This window comes from Lynx canadensis, chromosome B3 (genome assembly GCF_007474595.2).
Source record: "Lynx canadensis isolate LIC74 chromosome B3, mLynCan4.pri.v2, whole genome shotgun sequence".
Taxonomy (NCBI): domain Eukaryota; kingdom Metazoa; phylum Chordata; class Mammalia; order Carnivora; family Felidae; genus Lynx; species Lynx canadensis.
The window spans coordinates 44,199,961-44,222,856 of record NC_044308.2 but is presented as its reverse complement, the minus strand read 5'-3'; the positions used below and the strand labels follow the sequence as shown (position 1 = coordinate 44,222,856).

Sequence of the window (22,896 nt, the reverse complement as noted above, 5' to 3'; positions counted from 1 at the left end):
GTTACAATTAAGATACAACCCATTTGGGGCTGGGGTAGTAAGAAAAATCCAGAGTACTTTTATATCATTTTATGATTTTGAAACCTCTTGGATATATAATTCGGACCAAATCATGACCCTTCCCCAGATGTTTTTCAAGATCCTTCCAGATTACTATGCAAATTCCAATTGTACAGCAGTCAAGAAGATTTCTAAACAAATGTTCATATTTCATTACTATACTACTCCATACTGGAAATATTTCCTCAATTTAACAGATTATAACTTATTTTTGTATACTGTCAACATTTAGAAATACAGAAAATGGAATATCTCAAGAAACAAACCATATATATTCAATGAATCTTCCATGAATTCTCTCATGACTTTATGAATTAAAATTAATTTATAATTAAATTATAAGCCAAATTAAAGCTAGGGTTTACCTTTAAGTATGCAAACTACCTTCTTGAACTTTATCTCATGTTATTACATGAATTACTTTATTAAAAATATTTTTTATTCTCCTAACATTTTTTTGCTATAAATTAAGTTTTCTGGTGACTTCACTTAGACCCAAGAGCAAGAAAGAAATTACCTGACCCACAGAAAGTGGAGACCCATTTCAAACAGAATCTAACAAGGAGAACTGGAGACATTCAAAAAGGCCCAGGGACATCTCCACGGGCAGAGTCACACTGAAGTGCGTTAGAGCAAGAGAAAATCCCAATCCTCCAGCTTCTTTATAACATGGCAGGAGGGCCTGGCTCTGGGTTCAGGGCCCCATGTCTGGAGTCCAGCTCTACCTCTTTGCGTCTGAACTTCGTGTCTGAAAAGACAAGTAGCTTAACCTTTTGCAGTTTCAGTCTCTTACTCTGTAGAGTGGGTACCTCCCTCATAAGGAAGCAACAGGACTGGATGAAAGAATGTTTGCAAATGCTTCTTAGCATAATGCTGAAACAGAATAAACACTAGTCAGCAATACTTCAAATCTCTCAAAACTCTGTTGCCTAATGAGATAAAACCTAAAGTTACAACTAGTATAATAAAACAAACAAACCAGGACCTGGAAACCCAGTTTCCACTGCCTATTAACTCCCACTTGGGCACAATAGCCTAGGATTCCTCATGGGAGTAGAGGGTGGTTGCTCCTGGGAAGCACACTTCCTCTGAGCCTTTAGAGGCCTCTACAGCCTGACCTCCTAACACACATTCAACCCTAGCCCACACCTCACAGAACAATTTATTACCAGAGTGGAAACTGCCTCTAAACCAACATGTCAGACAGAACTTTGCCCTCCATAGTTATCTCATCAGGCACACTACTTATATGCAATTGCAATCAATTCCAGAATGCTAAGAACTTTAAACCACTCATGAATAAAAAAAGTCTTTAGACAGTCATCTATTCGTTTATCCATTTAAAACACTTGTTAACTGCACGCTGAGTGCCAAGCTCCATGCTAGGCCTACATACAAGGACGCTAGAGACTCAGTCTTTGTCATCCGTGTTCACAGTCTTGGAGGAGAAAGACACTTAATAGAAAGTTTCAATATAATGTACTCAGCATAGTGAAAAAGTTGCACACAAGACGCTAAAATGTTTTTTTTCTTTTAGGAATGTAGACTTGGAAGAGAAATATTCAACATTTAAAGAAAAAAATGCTCTTCCAAAATAATAACTATATTACCACCTTTGATTAGCTAACTAATACAGGTCAGTTGTAAATGAGCCATAAAATGAATATAAGCAAAAAAGAAATATATAACTATATACCCTCTGAGGTAACTACTGTTAACATTTAGCTTTATGGCCATCTGGATTTTAAACTTATATACCTATTTCTAAACAAGATAGGAGACCATTTTATACAGAGATGGTAACGTGAGTTTTTTACTTATCAACAAATATATGTGGAGCACCCTGATGGCTCAGTCAGTTAAGTGTCCAACTTTTGGTTTCGGTTCAGGTCATGATCTCACAGTTTGCGAGTTCACGCCCCGCATCGGGCTCTGCACTGACAATGTGGAGTGTGCTTGGGATTCTCTCACTCTCTGCCCCTCCCCCACTTGCACTATCTCTCTCTCTCTCTCTTTAACAAAAAAACAAAACAAAAAAAAAACCTTTAAAAAACATATGTAAACAGATTGCTGGAGTATTAAATGCTCCTCTAATTTATTATCATTTAAGTGAATGCATAGTATTTCTCTGTAGGTTTCATAATTTCCTTAACTATTCTCTACTATTAGATATTAGGCTGCTTACAACTTTTCAGGCTATCATAAACATTACGACATTCTTACTCACACATCTTTTCAAACCAGTCAATTATTTCTCCAGAGTAACTTCCTGGAAGGTGGAATTGTTGGATCAAATGGGTATGCAAATTTTTAAGGCTTTGATACCTATTGCCAAATTGCCCTCCAGAAGAGTTGTATCATTTAGTGTAACCATTTCCCCGAATCTTCACCTTTACTGTATAGCATCACTTTTTTACTCTTTGCATTTTTAAATTTTAATGTACTCACCTCAGCTAAAAATGTTGCTTACAACAGTGTCTTTTAGAAGTTGTTATCACACTTGCTGAAATTAGGCAGCTTTGAGCTGCCCAATCATTTTAGCTGGTGTTTGGGGCAAAATGCTCCTCAAACTCTATCATGCATAGAAATTACCTAAAGATCTTGTTGAAATTCAGAATCTAATAAAGTAGGTCTAAAAGAGACTGAGAAGCTGCATTTCTAATAAGCTCCAGGTGATGCCAATGCTGCTGGTCCATGAACTACACTTTGGAGAACAAGGACCATAATTCTCTTATCTCAAGGTCCCTCCCAGTCCCAAAAAGATGTGCCTGTTTCCCCAGAAGCTTCCTCCTCAAAAGTGCCCTGCAGGAGCAAAATTATTCTACCACTAACTCCTTGCGCTAACTTGAACAATTCACTGAACTTCAAAGGGCCTCAATTCACCCATCTGAGAAATGAAAAGCTTGGAGTAGCTGGCCTTTAAGTTCCTTCCCATCTCCAATATCGAAGGAAGTTCTCCTTTGCCCAAATATGACTAGGTGTATCCTATATTTCTTCCCACTAGGACAATTTTGAATATCTTCTTCCCTTCGTGCCAAAAGACTGCACTTAAAAGTGAGGCCAACTGAAGAGCTGACATTCAAGCAGCTGGTGACATTCATTTCCTCACCCCCAGGGAAAAGCATCACTGGAAAGAGGGCATTCTACTCCAAATGACATTTCTACTGGTGGTGCCTATTCATGAGGACATACATTATTTTCTCTTCCCAAAAGGAACAGGTTTAACAAGAACCTAAGGCTAATTTGTCCATTAAAGGAACAAAGAGTGGAATAAGGGAGGAGGCTGACAGAAATACTGCATCTGTAAATACCTTGCCAAAGAGCCTCCAGAAGTCAGGGGGAGTTCCACTGTCCTCGATAATATTTCACTTGTAATGGCTACTCCCTTCTGTGGTGTTTTTCCCTCTCGCTTTTCTGCAACACTGGAAGGTGGGCAGAAGCAGAACATGATCCTTGATACCTGAGTTGACTGAAGTGGTTGCCTAAATAACACAGAATCAATAGGCATAGTTTCTTCTTTGCCAATAATATGAAAATGCTGTGCTTCTCATCCTGTAGGAGCATCAACTATGCATTATCTACCCTAACAGGAGACAGATTTTAATGTTAGTTCAATTAAGTTACTGAATAAGACCACAAATGGTGCTTACTTCAATTCCTTATTTCTGAAAGACTGGACCAGAATGATTTATTTTTAATAACAGTTACATTTCCTCCCCACCCCACCCCCCAATGTTTTTCTCCTGCTTCTTTCCATTTACTAGCAGGGAGTTTAATTTGTCCACTAATTTTTTTTTTTTTTTTTTTTTTTTGCTCACTTTAATTTCCTTCAGCTTCCTTTAAATACTTCCTCAGTTTTGTTTTTGTGTGTGTGTGTTTTCTTTTTTTTACTCCTAAGGGAACTTTTAAAAAAAGGTATCAAACTCTTTTGCTTTTCTCTTACACGGATGGTATCCTGCCCTACTTTCCAGGGTCTCCCACAAAGTCGGGAGGCTTTTGTTTCTTAAGTTAGACCTGAATTAGGCATGTTGATCAACTCTAATCAAGGACATTGGCCAAACTGCCAGAACCAAAAATACAATAAACAAAAAAAATCATCTAGCATCTTGCACTTTTTTTAATGTTTATTTATTTTTGAGATGGGGGAAAAGGGGCAGAGAGACAGAGGGAGACAGAGGATCCGAAGTGGGCTCTGTGCTGACAGCTGAGAGGCCGATGTGGGGCTCAAACCCACAAACCGTGAGACCATGACCTGAGCCAAAGTCAGACGCTTAACTGACTGAGCCACCCAGAGTGTTCCTAATATCTTCCACTTTTAATATTTATGCTGGTGGCCATTCCCCTGAACCCACTTCCATTCTTCAAGCCCTGAGCCCCTTGTTCTGAGCTGTTTTAAGTCTCTTGCTCTCCTATTTCGAGGTGGAGCCCCAGCCAGAACACATTTCTCTGAAGAGCTGCTGCCCTAATACCTCCCCATCACTTTGCAGATTGTCAGCAGGACCCAAGCAACAAAAAGATCAATAAGAAAACAAATCCCACCTTATTAGGTCTTGTTTGATCTTAAACCCATACCATCCAAGATTTCAGCTGCATAATGCTGGCTCCAGACAAGAGGGGCAGAGTTTTCTTATGAAAATAAATTAGACAAGCACAAAGAAGAAAGAGAAAATGGATGTGCAACTACTAAAATGTTCGAGAGCCTTAAATATGGTCAGCAAGCTAAGCAAAGGGCAACGGTTTCTTTTCCTTTCCTCTTTCGCCTTCTATCCTCTACTCTCTATTCTCCCTGCAACAAGACAAATATCTTTTCTTTCAATGTACATTTTTAAGGTACTACTTTTCAGGCAGGGATGGCTTTATTTCTTTTGTATGCTGGGGTTTTTTTTCCACACTGAAATTATAATGTATACTAAAGATGGCAAATGCAAGCCCTAGGAGTCTCCTTGCTACAATCCATCAGCCACGATAATAGCAAGATGAATATATTGTCAGGAACCTGCGCGCAGCATTTCATTGATTCCACTCCCTCCCCTAAGAGTGGCTCCACCAGCGATTACATTATTATTCAAGCTTCCTGGACTCACTCCAAAGGCAGGTTGCAACTACCGTTGAAAGGGAAACTTCTAAAAAGTGAAAGAAAATAGACATTCTACAGAACTTAAAAAAAATTAACCTTTTCAGACTTTTATTCCATCCTACATACCCATAAATAGACCAGCTTTCAGGAAATAAAGACTAATCCAATATTAATAACATAAAGCTCAATTTCTCATTCCATATGATCATTAATATTGCTTTAAAAATCACGAGAAATCTCTTGGACTTCTTAAGCTTTGTAATTCATTTCTGTACACCAATTCAAGAAACCTCATTAATTTAGGTGGCCTTTTTGTGGTACATCTGAGGCACACAAATATTTGGATTTTTTACCTTAGGTCAGAGTTTAAGAAAAAATTAACTTATTTTCAGAAAGGATTTATGAATGTGGAAAAATCGTTTGACAGTAGCATGGCTTAGTTTTCTAATTTGCAAATAAGATAGGCTACACAGAATATAAAAAGTAAAAATTGAAAGAAACATAGAGAAAAGCTTGATATAAATAGAGGGGGATTTTAAGAAAGAAAAAAATCTTATTACATCTTTAACATTTATTCCTATAACCTAGTTTCAAAATTCCAATCAAACAAAAGATGGAAGAGCTTTGATTTAGAAGGGGAAAAAAATCCTTTGAGCATTGATCGACATGTGATTTGTACAATTATTTTACCTAGACTTAACTCCCTATGCTCTACTCTCTAGTCAGTGGATTGACTGAGATGCTATTTCCATTGAGCTGGGTTTACAATTATCCTTAAACAAGTGAAACTTCAAAGGCTGCTCAATAGGTATTTTCTGTTCTTCATTAGAACTCGTAAATGTATAACCTGCACATACACAAGTCACTCTACCTAATTAAATGGAATCTCTTCATCTCTATTAAAAATTTAGAAGTGCTGCTTAAGTATAAACATGTCATCTGAAAGGGGGGGGGGGGTGGAGAACCTCATAACATCCGTGAATAACCATCTGAATCTCCTTTAGGCAAAACCATGTTAATAATAGTGCACATGCCCATAAATTTTTCTAATTATTTTATTATCAGTAAAGATTGTTTAAATGTAAAGGATATTCATTGTTGGCAATAATGCCCTCAAGTATTATCTGTCCACGAGGGAAATGCAGTCCGAGTGCTTTAATTTACTTCAAAGACAATCACATAGCCTTTCCCCTACTTCATTTCTCTAGTATCTGTATCCTGGAAGAGGTAACACAGCACTTTCTCTGACAATTTTATCTAGATTAGAGAATGGATTTGTTTGGTTGCTTTTGTTTTTTATTCAATTACATATCTAGATTCCAAATTCTTAGGAAAATTATCCATAAAGGATGTAGTTTGGAAATGAAAATGCTCTTAAAGTGTTTTGAGTTTGTGTTTTTTGGTCTGTTGTTAAAGACAGTAAAGGTTTTTAAACTCTTTTGCCCCCTTTTTAGAAATTGATGGAGGAATTATAAAGCATCTCCAGCTAAACAAAGTAGTTTAACTTGTGCTCAGGGTTTACTTCTCAGGCTCCCAACATTCTTCAAAAAGTCTCTTTTCATAAAATTTGAAACAATATTTGTGACACTGAGCTTTATGTCACAAGACCAGCCAGAAATTGTAGCACGTAAATGTTTGAGAAGGTCGATGTAGATTTTTGAGCTGTGAGGTGTTTTGTTAGAGCGCTCTCTTGTGGTAAAATGCCATCAGCATGATTTCTGTTCCACATTTTTTTAAAGGGCACATTTAGCAATCCACAGCAACATAATTTTGACAAAGATAAGATGCAATGTGGGGTTGAACCTTCTAGTATCTTGTTGGATTTTGGACCCTTCTCACCCCCCCAAAAAAAAACTTAAAGTGCATTCACTCCATCAAAGAGGAATGTTTTAGAGTTCTTAGATTATAAGAACTCTTAAAATACACAGCGTTAAACACATATGGAAAGCAACATTCCTTACTCATTTGGGAACATAGAAAGTCTTCCTCATGAAATGACACCCATCCTGAATGTCCTTTAGCTGGCCATGTAAGGGATGGTTTCTTTCCCTAGAATCAATACTACTGTCAGATACTGACAGCATGAGGTTGATATAGTGGCTGGATGGATAATGTCACCCATCATTGCCCAAGATGTCTTAAAATGCTATGATGTCAAGTGCACACATCTGCAAGGAAAATATATCTTCAGTGCAGTGAGGGCCCACCTGCCTCAGTCCCTGAATGGAAGTGAGTGTGGCTTTTCTCTGATACCTCATCCAATAGGACTACAGGAACTCAAAGTGAGGATACCAATACTGAAGGAGTAATTACATTCAAGTATTTCCGTAATTTGTTACTATGTAAAATATAAACCATTCCCATGGCTTCAGAATGCTCTATCTACAAGCTTCACTAAAAATAAATATCTCTGTGATAAATCCCACCCTTAACCAGGAAACCTGGTTATGAATGAGACATGAGTCCTTCTCTTTGATAAATCAAATTTCAGGCCTTGAAGAGACCCTGGAGAAGATGTATTTCAAAGGTGTTATTTCACAGAATGAAAAAAAAAAAAAAAAAGAGGTGTAGGGATTTTCCCAAGGTCTCATAGTAAAAAAACAAAACGAAACAAAAAAACCAGTAAGCCTGGAATTAGAAGGGAGTGTCTCAGCAACAAGTAGCATGACTTGTCATCCTTGGCTCCATCCTGTCAAAGAGCTTTCCAGGATCCAATTCCCTATCCTGGCCTGTAGTCCACCATCTGACTCAGTGGTTCCTGAATTGCTACTAAAACTTCTGTCCTGTTACTGAGTGGTCTTTCCTGGTTCTTTGCTCATACTGATAAATAAGTAACAACCATACTCTTTAAGACAAGACTAGCATGGATTGAAAACCACAACCAAACTCAATATAATGATAAATACAAAACATTCTCCCTGGAAATTTATGAAATTCCCATTCCATGTAGGTTCATGTTCTATGAAACTTGTCAGCAAAACTTCTTATACAAAATGGAATTTGAGTATGCAAAGGAACTGATAATATGCCATTTTTTATTTTAAATGCCCCTCCATGACTGGTTTTATAGGTTATTAGGAAGTACCTTTTAGTCATTTATGAAAATAAAAGTCCATAGAATGATTTAATATAGGTAAAAGAACTGAAGAGATGTCTTTAATCCGTTGCCTTCAGCTGATACATTACATACAGATGTGTTCCTAGGCCAAATGGTGCTCTAGGGTTGATGGACTTCCACCAGGATCTGATGTGATTGTGGTAGTAACAGAGATGCCCACAAGATGGCACTCTTCTTTATTTTTAATTCATTGTAAGCAAAAAAATAAAATAAAATAAATGTGTCTGATTTTCACACACTCAGATAAACAGGACTGTGAAGTATGTAGCTAATTTCATGCGCTTTATGTTGTAACATACATCACAGTTAATGAAAATCTGCTCCCCACTTCTCTGAGGTTGAGGCATGTGACAATGGAGAGCTTCTGTCTGACTCTCTCCAAGACCTGGAAAAGGGTATTGATGGTGCTCTTAAAGTTAGCCAAGCTTTAGGAGAAAGGCTGTGTGTGGGTGTGTGTAGGTGTGGGTGTGTGTGGGGGTGGGGGTGTGTTTGCGTGCACTTGCGCACACACAGGTGTATGTACATACTGCAAAATTCTTTATTTTTCCTAAGAGATAATGTTTGTCTCAAAAGTATGTTAATTAAATTCTATCCATCTTAAGAGTTTTCTATCTTCAAGGATAAAGTAGAGAGTCTCCAACCACTGCCCCTTCATCTACAAACCTCCCCTCCCGAAGGGACTTTACTGTCTCTGTCTCTCTCTCTCTCTCTCTCTCTCTCACACACACACACACACACACCAGTTTCTCTCCAGTGTATTGAAATAAGAAAGTTTTTGTAGTTGTCTTCAGTAGGCAGCAGCTAGCATTTGATTTGGCAGGAAGATGGGTGAAAAGAAAATAGCATATGGAGGTTACAAGAAGACTTCAGTGACTGGGCCAGAGTTCTCAAAGCTTGATTTCAAAGAACTCTAGTTCCACAAATTGGACAGAAATATTTTTCTAATGAAATAAATAAATGGCTTTCCAACAAATGGTGCTGGAACAACTGAATGTCCATATATAAAAAAAGATGAACCTGAACACAGACATTACACCTTGCACAAAAATTAACTCAGAATCGATCACAGGCATAAATATGAAATGGAAAAATATAAAAACTTCTTGAAGAAAACATAAGAGAAAATCTACATGACTTTGGGTTTGGTAATGAGTTTGTAAATACAACGTCAATAGCACAGATTATGAGAGAAAAAACTGATAAGCTGGGCTTTATTAAAATTAAAACTTCTGCTCCGTTAAAGACACTGCTAAGAAAATGAAAAGACAAGCCTGGAAGACTGGAAAGAAAATGAGAAGATAAACTGAAAGAAAATATTTGCATAATACATGTCTGATAAATGCTTCATATCCAAAGTACAAAAGAACCTTAAAAGTCAATATTAAAAAAAATAAAAGGCAGAATAAAAAGGAGGCAAAAGATCTGAACAGACACATCACTAAAGAAGATCTACAAATGGCAAATAAGCATATGAAAATGTGCTCAACATCATTTGTCCTTAGGGAATCGCAAGTGAAAACAAGATACTACTATACAACTATTAGAATGACTACATCCAAAAAACTGACAACACCAAATGCAGGTGAAGATACAGAGCAACAGAAACACACATTCATTGCTGACGGGAATGTAAAATGGTTCAGCCATTTTGAAAGACAGTTTGGCAGTTTCTTACAAAATTAAACACAGTCTTAACATATGACTCAGCAATTGCACTCCTAGGTATTTATCCAAATGACTTGAAACTTATATCCGACAGAAATCTGCAGATTGGGAGCAACCAACATGTCCTTTAACAGGTAAATGGATAAACAACTGTGGTTCATCCAGACAATGGAATACTAGCCAGTGATAAAAAGAAACAAGCTATCAAGACACAAAGACATGGCTCAACAAAAGAAGCCAGTCTGAAAAACCTACCTGCTGCATGATTCCAATTATATGACATTCTGGAAAGACAAAACTGTATAGATAGGAAACAGATCAGTGGTTGCCAGGAGTCTGGAGGGTGAAGTTGGGTATATGAATTGCAATGGATTCTGGGGGGGTGCTGAAACTATTCTCTGTGTTACTGTAAACTAGATGCAAATTAGAAAAAAAAATTACTTAGGAGGACAGAAGATCCCAGAATGGAATACAAATTGTGACAAGCAACCAACTATATTACAAATGTGTGAACATTTGTTCACACCTCACTGAACGGAGTGGGGAAAATGGTACTGACTGAAGCAACTTTGGAAATGAGCAGAATCTGTAACACCAAAGTAAAAAGGAACTGTATGTGGCACTGTGCTCCAGCTGATAAAGCTGTTTTCCTTGGGGATTTGGGTTAAAAATTCTGATACTGCTATACATGTATACTAGAATTAAACAATTAAGTAAATGGATGATAAATGTCAGGAACCTCATTTCTCACTGTTGGAGAAATCTGTGAGAATTTACAGATAAATGAGGGGAGAAGGCTAGAGTGATCCGTGTAGTGACAAATTAGAGTTGGAGATACTAGTATGAATGAACTCATGTTTAGTTTAATGTAGATACAGATGGTTACATATAGAAAAATTTAAAGATATGTATAACGCATATATTTTCTTGCTCTTTTACAGCTGAGAGAACCTAGAAGCAATATCCCAACAGCAATGAGCACACTTAGCGCCCATATTTTGGTTTCTAATGCTAATTCTCCAATGAAGGGAACCAGGGCTGCTTGGAAAAATGGCAGATTCAAGGACTGGGGCAGGAAATATACAAGATGAGCCTGGAGCATCTTGCAGTGCCAGAGAGAAAAAAAAAAAAAAATTTAACTTGATGTATCACAGGGACACAGGAGCCATCTAAAAGAGCTCCCAGTAGCCAAAGCTAAAACAATTTGAGCAATAAAGTTATACTGGATTATAATCCAAAGTATGAAATAAATATCCATGATCCCATACTAACATAAATGACCAAATAAATAATAGGAATGAATAAATAAGGAAAAGACACAAATCCACCATGATAAATTCCAAGTTAATTGCATAGATACTCTATCCTCAAGGAGGTGGTGCATAACTTCCACCTCCTTAAGTGTGGGCTGCACATAGTGACCTTCTTTCACAGAGAACAGCATGGAAAGAGAAGGAAAGAGTAACTTGACAGGGGAGAAACCTGACAAACTCTACCTCAGCTAGGTGATCAACATTAACATCAACAGTGACAGGTCATGTTGATAGGATGACCCTTGATATAAAATGATGAAAATGGCATTTTACCTCTATGATCTTCCTTCAAAAAACATATTACCCTAATCATGAGGAAAACATCAGACAAATTCCAACTGAGGGACAGTCTACAAAATATCTGACAAGATAATCCTCAAAACTGTCAAGGTAACCAAAAACAAAGAAAGTCTGAGGAACTGCCACAGGACTACTAAATGTAGTGTGATATCCTGGATGGGAACCGGGAACAGAAAAAGGACATAAATAAAACCTGAGGAAATCTGAATGAACCATGGACTTTAGCTAATAATGTATCAGTGTTGGTTTACTCATTGTAACAAATATATCATACTAAGGTAAGATGTTAATAAAATGAGAAGCTGGGTATAGAGAATACAGGTACCCTCTGTACTATTTTCACAATAATTTTGTAAAACTAAAACTATTCTAAAATTAAACGTTTAAGTTTTCAAAGGTTGAGTCTTTTCCCAATTAACACATAAACACACACACACACACACACACACAATTAATGGCAAGATTTTTCTTCCATTTTTATTAAAATTCTGATGCAGAGGCAGTAGAATAAGCGATTACCAACAAAGGTATTGGAATAAGATATTTGAGCTCTGCCTCTCCTAGCTGTATGCCTTTGAGAAAGCTGCTTAACCTGTCTGAACCTCAGCTCTTTCAGTCGAATGGAATCATGATAACCTACTTCTTAGGCATAACGCAAAAATTAAATGTCATAATCTGTATCAAACACTTAATACAGTGTCTGCCACAGAGTAACTTCAAAAAATATTGCTATTACTGGCTACCTAGTGTGGACTGATTGACAAAACAAATGTCCTGGTTTACTTAGAAAAACTCAGAATATGCAAAATCTTTTTTTTTTTTAAGTACTTTTCCTTGTGATGAGAACTTTTATGTTTTTTGTGGGTTTTTTTTTTTTTTTTTTTTGAGAGAGAGACACAGTGAGGGTAGGGGAGGGGCAGAGAGAGACGGAGACAGAATCTGAAGCAGGTTCCAGGCTCTGAGCTGTCAGCGCAGAGCCTGATGTGGGGCTTGAACTCACAGACTGTGAGATCATGACCTGAGCCGAAGGCGGATGCCCAACCGACTGAGCCACCCAGGTGCCCCTATGCAAAATCTTTATATCAAGTCCTTTATTGTGGATGTGAGAATGATAAATTCTTTTTTTTCATTTTTCAGTTTTTTCTAAGTTTATTTACTTTTGAGAGAGAGAGAGAGAGAGAGAGAGAGAGAGAGGCACAAGCAGGGGAGGGGCAGAGCCACACAGAATCCAAAGCAGGCTCCAGGCTCTGAGATGTCAGCACACAGCACCATGCAGGGCCCGAACCCACTAGCCATGAGATCATGACCTGAGTAAAGTCCGATGCTTAACCGACTGAGCTACCCAGGCACCCCGAGAGAAAAAAAAAATTCTTAATCTTACTCTATCAAGTACCAACATCAATTCCAGAAAAATATTCAAACAGCTATTTACCCTAGATTCAACCGATATATTCTAACTAATAGAAAGCCTTTCTGGTGAGACAGATTTGGGGGTTTCTTCTCTAATTTCCTCAATCTGCCTCCTGGGCTCAGCCCATACAAATGAGTTTTTAGTCCCTAGCTCTGTGAGGACAATCTGAAAAAGGTGTCCTCTCTCCCTTCTCTTCACCATGCCCTTGTGTCTTCTTTTGCTCTGCCTTTTCTTTCGCTCCATCACTCCCCTTCCTCTCCCCAAACCTGTCCATGCCTCTCCTTTGATATACATGGAGCAAGTATCTTCTGTTCTATCTCTGCTCCATGTTCAAGTCCAAAGAATGGAGGAGAAAATGGAGAGGACTAAAACGCAATCAAACTCTATACCCAGAAATGGTTAACTTCCACTAGCAAACCTTCTTAAATGTTATTGAGCTAATAGGGAAGTCCTCCAAAGGCTTACTTCTACAACCTAGCCTCAGCAAGAGCCAGTCTCCATCCAGGAAAGGAGGTGAGGAAAGATACAAGAAGGACCATCACTATAGATGACATTTCCTAGAAATATTTTATGTGTAAATTTTTGAGGCATGGAACCTGTACACATATGATTATAGAATTTTCAATCAAGAAAATTGCTCCTGGTTTATATAACACATGGAAGATGGGTCCTTATTCTGTGATGTCCCCAGAAGTGACTCAGAGGGACTTGACCACAAGAACAAGTCTGAAAGTCACCTCCTAAAATTAAGACTCACCATGCTGGTTTAACATGTTCATACAGAATAGAAAACACGTCTCTGAGGGCTTCCTGGCCTTTTCCATGCTTTCTGATCTTGTGGGACCAAAACTCCCCCAAATCTAGGCAGCTTGATATTTCCTACAGCTTTTACTACCGTAATTTAATTGCAGTCATTGTCACATGGTTTCAGAAAGTAAGCCCTTAACTCTTCTCCCTAAAGGAACTGGTCTGATCTTTAACAAAGGAGGCAAGAATATGCAATGGGAAAAATACAGTCTCTTCAACAAATGGTGTTAGGAAAACTGGACAGCAACATGAAAAAAATGAAACTGAACCACTTTCTTACAACACACACACACACACACACACACACACAACTTAAAAAGGATTAAAGACCTAAATGTGAGACCTGAAATGACAAAAATTCTAGAAGAGAGCACAGGCAGCACTTTCTCTGACACTGACTTTAGCAACATTTTTCTAGTTATGTCTCTTGAGACAAGGGAAACAAAAGCAAAATATACTACTGGGACTACATCAAAGTAAAAAGTTTCTGCATAGCAAAGGAACAATCAACAAACTAAAAGTCTACTAATTGAGAGAAGATATTTTCAAATGACATATCCAATAAAGGGTTAGTATTCAAAATATATTTTAAAAAATGATACACCTCAACACACACACACACACACACAATCAAAATAGAAAACAGGCAGAAGACATGAACAGACATTTTTCTAAAGACATACAGATAGCCAACAGACACATGAAAAAAGTGTTCAACATCACACATCATCAGGGAAATGCAAATTCAAACCACAATGAGTTATCACCTCACACCTGTCAGAATGGCTAAAATGAAAAAGACAAGAAACAACAAATGTTGCCAAGGATGTGGAGAAAGCGGAGCCCCGATACACTGCTGGTGGGAATACAAACTGGTGCAGCCACTGTGGAAGACAGTATTGAAGTTCCTCAAAATATTAAAAATAGAATATATGTTCCAGTAACTCCGCTACTGAGTATTTATCCAAAGAATACAAAACACTAATTTGAAAAGATATATGTACCCCTATGTCTACTCCAGCATTATTTACAACAACCAAGATATGGAAGCAACCTAACTGTCCATTCATAGGTGAATGGACAAAGAAGATATAATGTGTGTGTGTGTGTGTGTGTGTATATATATATATATATATATATATATACTCAGCCATAAAAAAGAATACAATCTTGCCATTTGCAACAACACAGATGGATCTAGAGGGTACAGTGCTAAATGAAGTAAGTCAGAGAAAGACAAATACCATATGATTTCACCCATATGTAGAATTTAAGAAATAAACAAAGAAAAAAAGAGACAAACAAAAAACAGACTTTTCACTTTAGAGAACAAGCCGATGGTTGCCAGAGGGGAGGAGGATGGGGAATGGGTGAAATAGGTGAAGGGATTAAGAGTACATTTATCTTGATGAGCACTGAGTAATGTAGAGAATTGCTCAATCACTATATTGTACACCTGATACTAACATAACACTGTATGTTAACTACACTGGGACTAAAATTAAAAAGAAAGAAAATAAAATGATTTGTGCTAGGTCATCAGATTACATGATTTTCAGGAACAGGAGACACTGGCCATAACAAAACACTATTTCCTACCCATCATCATATACATATTCACCAACTTGATATGGTCCAAAGTTGATGGAAACTTAAAGGACAAAAAGTGGGGGTATCTGTCTCGCTGCCAAGAAGATGAATGATGTTAGCTATAAAATAAATTCAAGGACATGCTATACTACAATCCAAACACTGTACACTTCCCTGATGGACTTGTACTGTCAGGTCTTGTGATTTGTTGACAGATAGGAAGGAATGAGGTAGAAGGCACATCCCAAGCTAACTATATGACAAAAAAAAAAAAAAAAAAAAGGCAAGGGGCACCTGGGTGGCTCAGTCAGTCGAGTGTCAGACTCTTGATTTTGGCTCCGGTCATGATCCCAGGGTTGCTGGATTGAGCCCTGTGTCCAGCTCCACGCTGAACATCGAGCCTGCATAAGATATTCTCTCTCTCTCTCTCTCTCTCTCTCTCTCTCTCTCTCCCCCCCCCCCGCCCTTCTCTCCCACTCTCTCTTCTGGAAGAAAGAAGGAAAGAAGGAAAGAAAGAAAGGGAAAGAAAGGGAGGAAGGAAGGAAGGAAGGAAGGAAGGAAGGAAGGAAGGAAGGAAAAAAGAAAGAAAGAAAAAAGAAAGAAAGAAAGGGAAAGGAAAGGAGAAAGAAAGAAAGAAAGAAAGAAAAAGAAAGAAAAGAAAAGAAAAAGAGAAAGAAAGAAAAAGAGAAAGAAAGAGCCAAGAGAACCATGGAAGCTAAATTCCCAAATGGAAACAGGCCATAGAAGGACAAACCACATAGGACCCCTGAAACTAAAGTCCACTGCCCTGTGCAAATACCATACAGTGGAAAGTCTCTCCTGTGTCTATGAGGGGCAACTCTTTAATATTATACAGTATTACTTATTTATATATTATCTACCTGGTAACATATGAAACTTATTTATTTGACTAAATACTTCGGCTATACCAAACACTATGCGAGAGACATTACCCAAATTATCCCTTTTAATAGTCACAACAACCCTGCGAGGTCAACAGTATTATTCCCAGGGAGGGCAGACCCATCAGGCACAGTGGGGAAACTCCCCGGAAAGAATTCAGCTCCCGTGAACTGACAGGCTTACGCTAGGGTTCAAGGGAAAGAGACCCGTGCTGGGTACGAGCCAATCATCGTAACTGCCCCCATGGCCGTCTCACCAGGGACTTGCAGCAGCAGAGCTGGATCCAGACACAGCCCAAACCCTGGGCACTCTCACATCTGCATTCTCTGCCGGGGGGGGGGGGGGGGGGGGGTCGGAGGGTATTTAAATCATCTCTGAGGAGGAGCCCTCAAAACAATGATATCTAAGTCAGAGTTCCATTATAAAACACACCAGAAGTCTACTAATGGAACTTCCGGTTAAATGTCTTACTTTGATTTAGTCCGCAGTTGAGCACCGCACGTTTTGTTAGGCTCACGCCTCCTTCAAGACGCTTGGCCCGGCTTGCAGCACGACGACGGGCGGCGTCAGGCGGGGCGGGAGAGGCGCGGTGGGCGGCTGCGGCCCCGCGGCCTCACACTCCCGAGCCTCCCAGTGGGCACCATAGCCACGGGTCCCCGCGCGCCTCGTGGTACTCGACGGCTGCCCAGCCGACCTAGGCCCCCTCAGGGACGCGCCACTCGTTCTCAGCCCACCTCCTCTGGGCGCGTTGGCGGCCGGCCACAGCGCGGAGTCTGCGCAGTACGTGCTGCCCCGTGGGGCGCCGGGAGAATAGTGACTGCGTGGCGACCTGACGCTGCGCGGGAATAGCTGCTCATGCGCCTGGCTCAGCCCCGTAACCTGCAGACCGATGGGTGTGCTTCCCCAGTGGGGCGTGCGAGACTTCCCACTTGGAATGGCCTGTTACGCGGGTGTAAACCCATTTCAAGAAAGAAGATGGAAACCGGGAGAGCGCTCGGCAGCCAATGTGCACAAGTGCTGGACATCAGCCACGGCGGGCTGGTGACCAGGGCGGCCAGCTGAAAAGCTTACTGCCCTCTTGCTTGGAAGTGCCCACCGTGCATCCAAGCGCGAGTTGCTCGCCCACCTGCATGTCACTACCCTGCTGAATGTCTCACGGTGAACCTCTGAGGCCCGAAGGACCTACCGGCACAATATATGGATCCCCGTGGAAGACACCCACTGACATTAGCTCCCACTTTCGGGAAGTGCTAGATTTCATTGACCACGTCAGTGAATTGGGAAGCAACGTCCTGGTCCACTGTGAGGCTGGGATCTCCCATTCATACCTTATGAAGACAAAGCAGTTCCGCCTCGAGGAGGCCTTCAATTAGGTCAATCAGATGACTGTCATCTAGCCCAACTTTGGCTTCCAGCTCTAGCAGCTCCTGCAGTATGAATTTGAGATCCTACCTTCCATGCCCACTCCACGGCAGCCTAGAGGAAGCAGCCAGCTCTTAATTTACAGGCTTCTTGCAGACACTGAGCCCGGATGTGCAACGTTCCTACTGCACATTCCCCACTTAAATGCGGGTGCCGGTGTCCACCAACTTGATGGTCTCAGAGCTCTCCGGGAACCCCATGACCACAGCCACATCCTGCTAAAACTGGAATGGGGGAAACAGCGCAGCCCCAAGAACAATCACGATTTTGTTTTTTAAACTCAGGGACATTTCAGGGCCCCTGGGTGGCTCAGTCGGTTAAGCTGTGGACTCTTAATTTCAGCCCAGGTCATGATCCCGAGGTCCTGGGATTGAACCCCACGTCCAGCTTCATGCTGGGTGTGGAACCTGATTAAGATTCTCTGTCTCAGTCCCTCCCCTGCTCATGCTCTTTCTCTCTCTCAAAATAAATAAACATTTTTTTGAAATTAAAAAAAAAATAAACTCATGGACATTTCCTATCTGGGGAGTACTGAAGACCTCACTCTCTCACACTGCCCCAGTGGGATAGTGAGTGGTCACCAGGCTTGCAGAGAACTTCAGACTGACCTCAGGGATAGGTTCTTGGGATACAAGGAAGGCCAAGCCTTGAGAGCGCAGCCTGTCTGACTACTGTACTTGCAGACCCCCTGTCTTCTCAGGATTGCGCAGTCCTTGCACCTCAAAATTCGGTTTTTCATTTCAAGTGTAAGGCAATAAAACCTGCAGCAGTGTGGGAGAAAGAAGTTGCTAGACCAGGAGAAAAGGCAGTTTCAAAGCCAATCCATTTTGAAGAAAGCACAATTTCCACCTTTTTTTTCCCTTTAACTTTGGCAGTCTTGGTACCTGTCTCTGCTGCTTCAGGACATAAGCTGATCACCATCTAGTCAGCAAAGTAACCCTGTAGGGTTTGTAGGGACATGATACATATGCTGATTTGAACCCTCAAATGTTTTTCAGACTCCCTTTTGGGTACAATGGAAGCAGTTGAAGTAGCAAAGATGTTGACATTTCTGGGTTTTCTTTTCACTATGTGTTCTTCCCTGAGTTTTGACTTTATTATTCGTGCTTTCTCATTGCACCTCTCCACAAAGCAACTCTTGTGTCAGTTGAAAAGAGTTCTTCAGACCATAGACCCCAAATGACCCCTTTAAGGTGGTGGCAGTGGGTGCCAGGAGAAAAAGGGTTCCTATTGTCTGGGTCAGTGGCATTGAAACAGTGACTCCCTCAGCTTACTATCCCTATATGTGCTTGTCTCATCTCTTGTGACACTTGTTTTCTTCCCTGATCCTGGGGATTGTCTTCAAGCTGTTGACTTCTGGGATTTACAGATTCCCAATGTGGTACTGCTTTTTTGTCTGTTAGTTCTCCAGGGGGAAAAAGCAATAATTTCTTAAAAACCCATACGAATGTGAAGAAAAGCAGTATATTACTGGTTGTTGTTCATAATACAAAATAAAAATAGTAAAAGGAAAAAAAAAAACTTCTATCCCACATCCCATGCTTTAAGTGCCACATTTTCTTTTGAGGAAATGATAAATGGCTATAAATCAAGTATGCTAAAGGATTAATTAGAACCACCCCTCCCAAATAGCATGTTTGCATGGAGACAATGTCTAGATGCAAAGACTAATGTTAAGGGAGGAGTTTCTGGCAGAGCAGTAGGTGGAGGATGAGAAAAGAAAGAAAGAAGTTATTATCTGATCTCTGAACTTATGTAGCATGTTTTTTGTGCCAAACAAATTGTGTTATCGTCTCTGAATTTATCAGTGCCTGGCTGGTTATTTAGAGTAAGGCAAAGCAAACATGAAAAATGTTTGAAGTACAGGCAAACAGTTACCCATGACAATGGAAAGAGCCAGTAAGGCTCAGAAAAGTGAGAGGATGTTCCAATTGCTGGGCAGAGCTCATTCTTCAAGAATGGCTGCCCCTGTTATGTGGACATTCATTGAGGAGGAACTGAGCTAAGTAGAACTGAGATTGGAAGAAATGGTTCCAGGGTACTGAGAAAAAGATCAAGCCCAGGGTTTAGGGTAGCTGGGAGATGAGGTCAGTTACCAGGGCAGAAGACAAGTTACAACAATCTCAGCCTCTACAGGGCCAGGGTTATCAGAGCCAGGCACAGTGCTGGGGACAGAATGTGAGCCCCAGGAACAGCTCACTCCTCTCCAGAGCAGTATGGAGGCCACCAAATTCCCAGGAGCAGCAGGAGACACAGATGATTCAATATTCCATGCTCAGGCCAGCATAGGTCTGAAACAAGGGTCAAGCCAGGCCTTAATTTCCATGTGGGGATTTGTAGACCTTGGCTAAGGGGATAAACAAAAGCTACAGAGGATGGGAACAAGACCGACATTTCTTTTTTTGTTTGTTTTTTATTATTTATTTTTTGAGAGAGAGAGAGAGAGAGAGAGCACAAGCAGGGAAGGGGCAGAGAGAGAGGGAGGCACAGAATCCAAAGCAGGCCCCAGGTTCTGAGCTGTCAGCACAGAGCCAGTCATGGGGCTCAAACTCATGAACCGTGAGATCATGACCTGAGCTGAAGGCGGACCCTTAAACGATTGAGCAACCCAGATGCCCCAACATTTCTTATCTTACTCTGTATTTGTCAATATTAGAGGTCAAATAGTAACTACATGGAAACCTCATAATTAAAAACTGGCAAGTGCACCTGAGTGGTTCAGTCAGTTGAGTCCGAATCTTGATTTCAGCTCAGGTCTTAAGCGCATGGTTCATGGGTTAGAGCCCCACTGTCAGTGCAGAGCCTGCTTGAGGCTCTCTTCCATTCTTTCTCTCTCTTTCTCAAAATAAATAAATAAACTGTAAAAAAAAAATAAACATGAAAGGATTGGCCATAATCCCACTGACAAGCTGAAAATTTTTGATTCTACATCTTTTTTTTTTTAAATTGATGCTCTGAAATCACTTTCTGTTGTTTCCCTGTTTTTCTAGCAACCTGGAATATGAGATCCAGAGCACAACCTTCATTTTCCTCTCTTGTTTTATGACTCCAGTAGGATCCTGTTTTCCTTACTGATTTACAAAATTTAGCTAACTTAGGGTCTTCAAAGTACAAAGTTAGATCTAAATTTAGTGCTCTGAGGTGTCAGGAATACTTAGTATGATTTACCTGGGATAGATATTGTAGGTCATAAAATGAAAGGAAGGAAGGAAGGAAGGGAAGGAGGAAGGGAGGAAGGGAGGAAGGGAGGGAGGAAGGGAGGAAGGGAGGGAGGAAGGGAGGAAGGGAGGGAGGAAGGGAGGAAGGAAGGGAGGAAGGGAGGAAGGAAGGAAGGAAGGAAGGGAGGAAGGGAGGAAGGAAGGGAGGAAGGGAGGAAGGAAAGGAGGAAGGAAGGGAGGAAGGGAGGAAGGGAAAAGAGGGAGGGAGGGGCCCCTGGCTATTCTGGTGATTGAGAAGATAGAATCAGGTAAGGATTGGAAAAAAAGATTTCAACATTGGGCAGGGCTTCATTCCTCATTCACCATGCCCAGCCACTAAGACCTTTCCAGAGATACCCAATTCTGTTATGGGCAGTTTTTGATCCCCCATAAGAGCTCAGGACACTCAGGCACTATGTGGGGGCCAGGCTCCATCCCTATCACCTGAACACTGTCCTCCTTAGTCTCTGGAAAGCCAGCTGGCCAAGGGATAGGCTACTTCCTTCTTCCTTTCATCCAGAACCATCACCCAGAACAATCCAGGCCTCTATCTTCTTGAACTCGACTTTGAAAAAGCAAAAGCCACTTAACTCTTGCAGCAAAGAAAGCCAGACTTTCACTGCCTAAAGCCAGCTCTCCCTTTTGAGGAGGAGGAAAAATTGTGTCTTTCTTTCCTGATGTGCTTACTGCCAAGGAAATAAGACCTAATTCTCAAATAGGTCATCCTGTCAAAATGTTAACAATGATTGGTTGTGGTTGAAGTTGCAGGTGATTCAGATTTTCTTCTTTACACTGTTCTGTATTTTCCAGCTTTCTACAATTATTGTGTATTCCTCTTGTACATCAGTAAAAAACACTGCAACCCCCTTTACTGCAAATAAATCCTGCTTTGAGGATTGCCTGTCCCAGAAACCTTCAGATGTTTCATCCTGGGTGAGGATTAGCTACTATGGACCCCCAAGTACCTCACCTGTGCCTTCCTCAGTCACAGCCCTTTCATTCTACATGGTCAGTGATGCCTTGTTCCTTAAATCTCCAGGGCTTAGGTCAATCATCAGCACATAGTAGGTCGATCTGTTGATTAAATTAGTAAGCCAATGAATAAATCAGTGACTGAAGCCCCATATTACCTGCTCAACTCTAGACTTTAAAAATCTTTCTAAGTCATAAAGGAGTTCATATCTATTAGAACAAATGTGGTCCATTAAGACCAAGTTGGTTCTCCAAAAACTCAAGAATCCATGGTAAAATTTGAAAACTGGCAAACTCTCCAACATAAAAACCTAAAACTTGTTAGAAATATTTCTCAGGGTGCCTGGGTGGCTAAGCCGGTCAAGCATCCGACTCTTGATTTAGGCTTAGGTCATGATCTTGCAGTTCATGAGATTGAGCTCCGCATGGGGCTCTGTGCTGATTGCACAGAGCCTGCTTGGGATTCTCTCTCCCCCTCTCTCAAAATAAAAAAATAAACAGGAAAGAAAGAAGAAAGAAGAAAGAAAGAAAGGAAAGAAAGAAAGAAAGAAAGAAAGATAGATTTCTCAATTCCTGATCCAAACCCTTCCTAATCCCTAAATTAATATTTAGAAATATACTTGCAAGTATGATAGTCTTAGGCTATAATGGATTAAAGCTAGGAAAGTTCCATTTGTCATCACCACTTGTTTAAAAATAACAGCCACCCCACAGCCAGGTAGGGGACATACTATGTCTTTTCTGGTTTGTTTCTTCTTAACGGAAAGCTAATTGTTCAACTACAGTAGTTCAACTACTACCAATTGGGGAGGCGGGGAGGGCCGGTGAATATCCCAAATACTTAGCTCATTGCTTCACTGTGATTCTAAGGGTCCAAGAAAGGCCTCTTGCACCCAAACATTGTCCATTTCCTTAGTAACTCCTCTCCTTCCTGTGATAGGGAAACAAAAGCTTTCATTCCAAGATAAGGCTGACCCTATAAACACACGTCCAGGAAACGGACATGGGCTAACAGCCATACTAAAGTTTAAACAGCATCTGTTTAAAGTTTAAACAGCCCC

General features: G+C 40.4%; 1 pseudogene; it reads left to right on the top strand.

The window, feature by feature from the left end:
- Positions 1 to 17,099: 17,099 nt before the first annotated feature.
- On the top strand, positions 17,100 to 17,888 carry LOC115516985 (annotated as a pseudogene).
- The last annotated feature ends 5,008 nt before the right edge of the window (positions 17,889 to 22,896 follow it).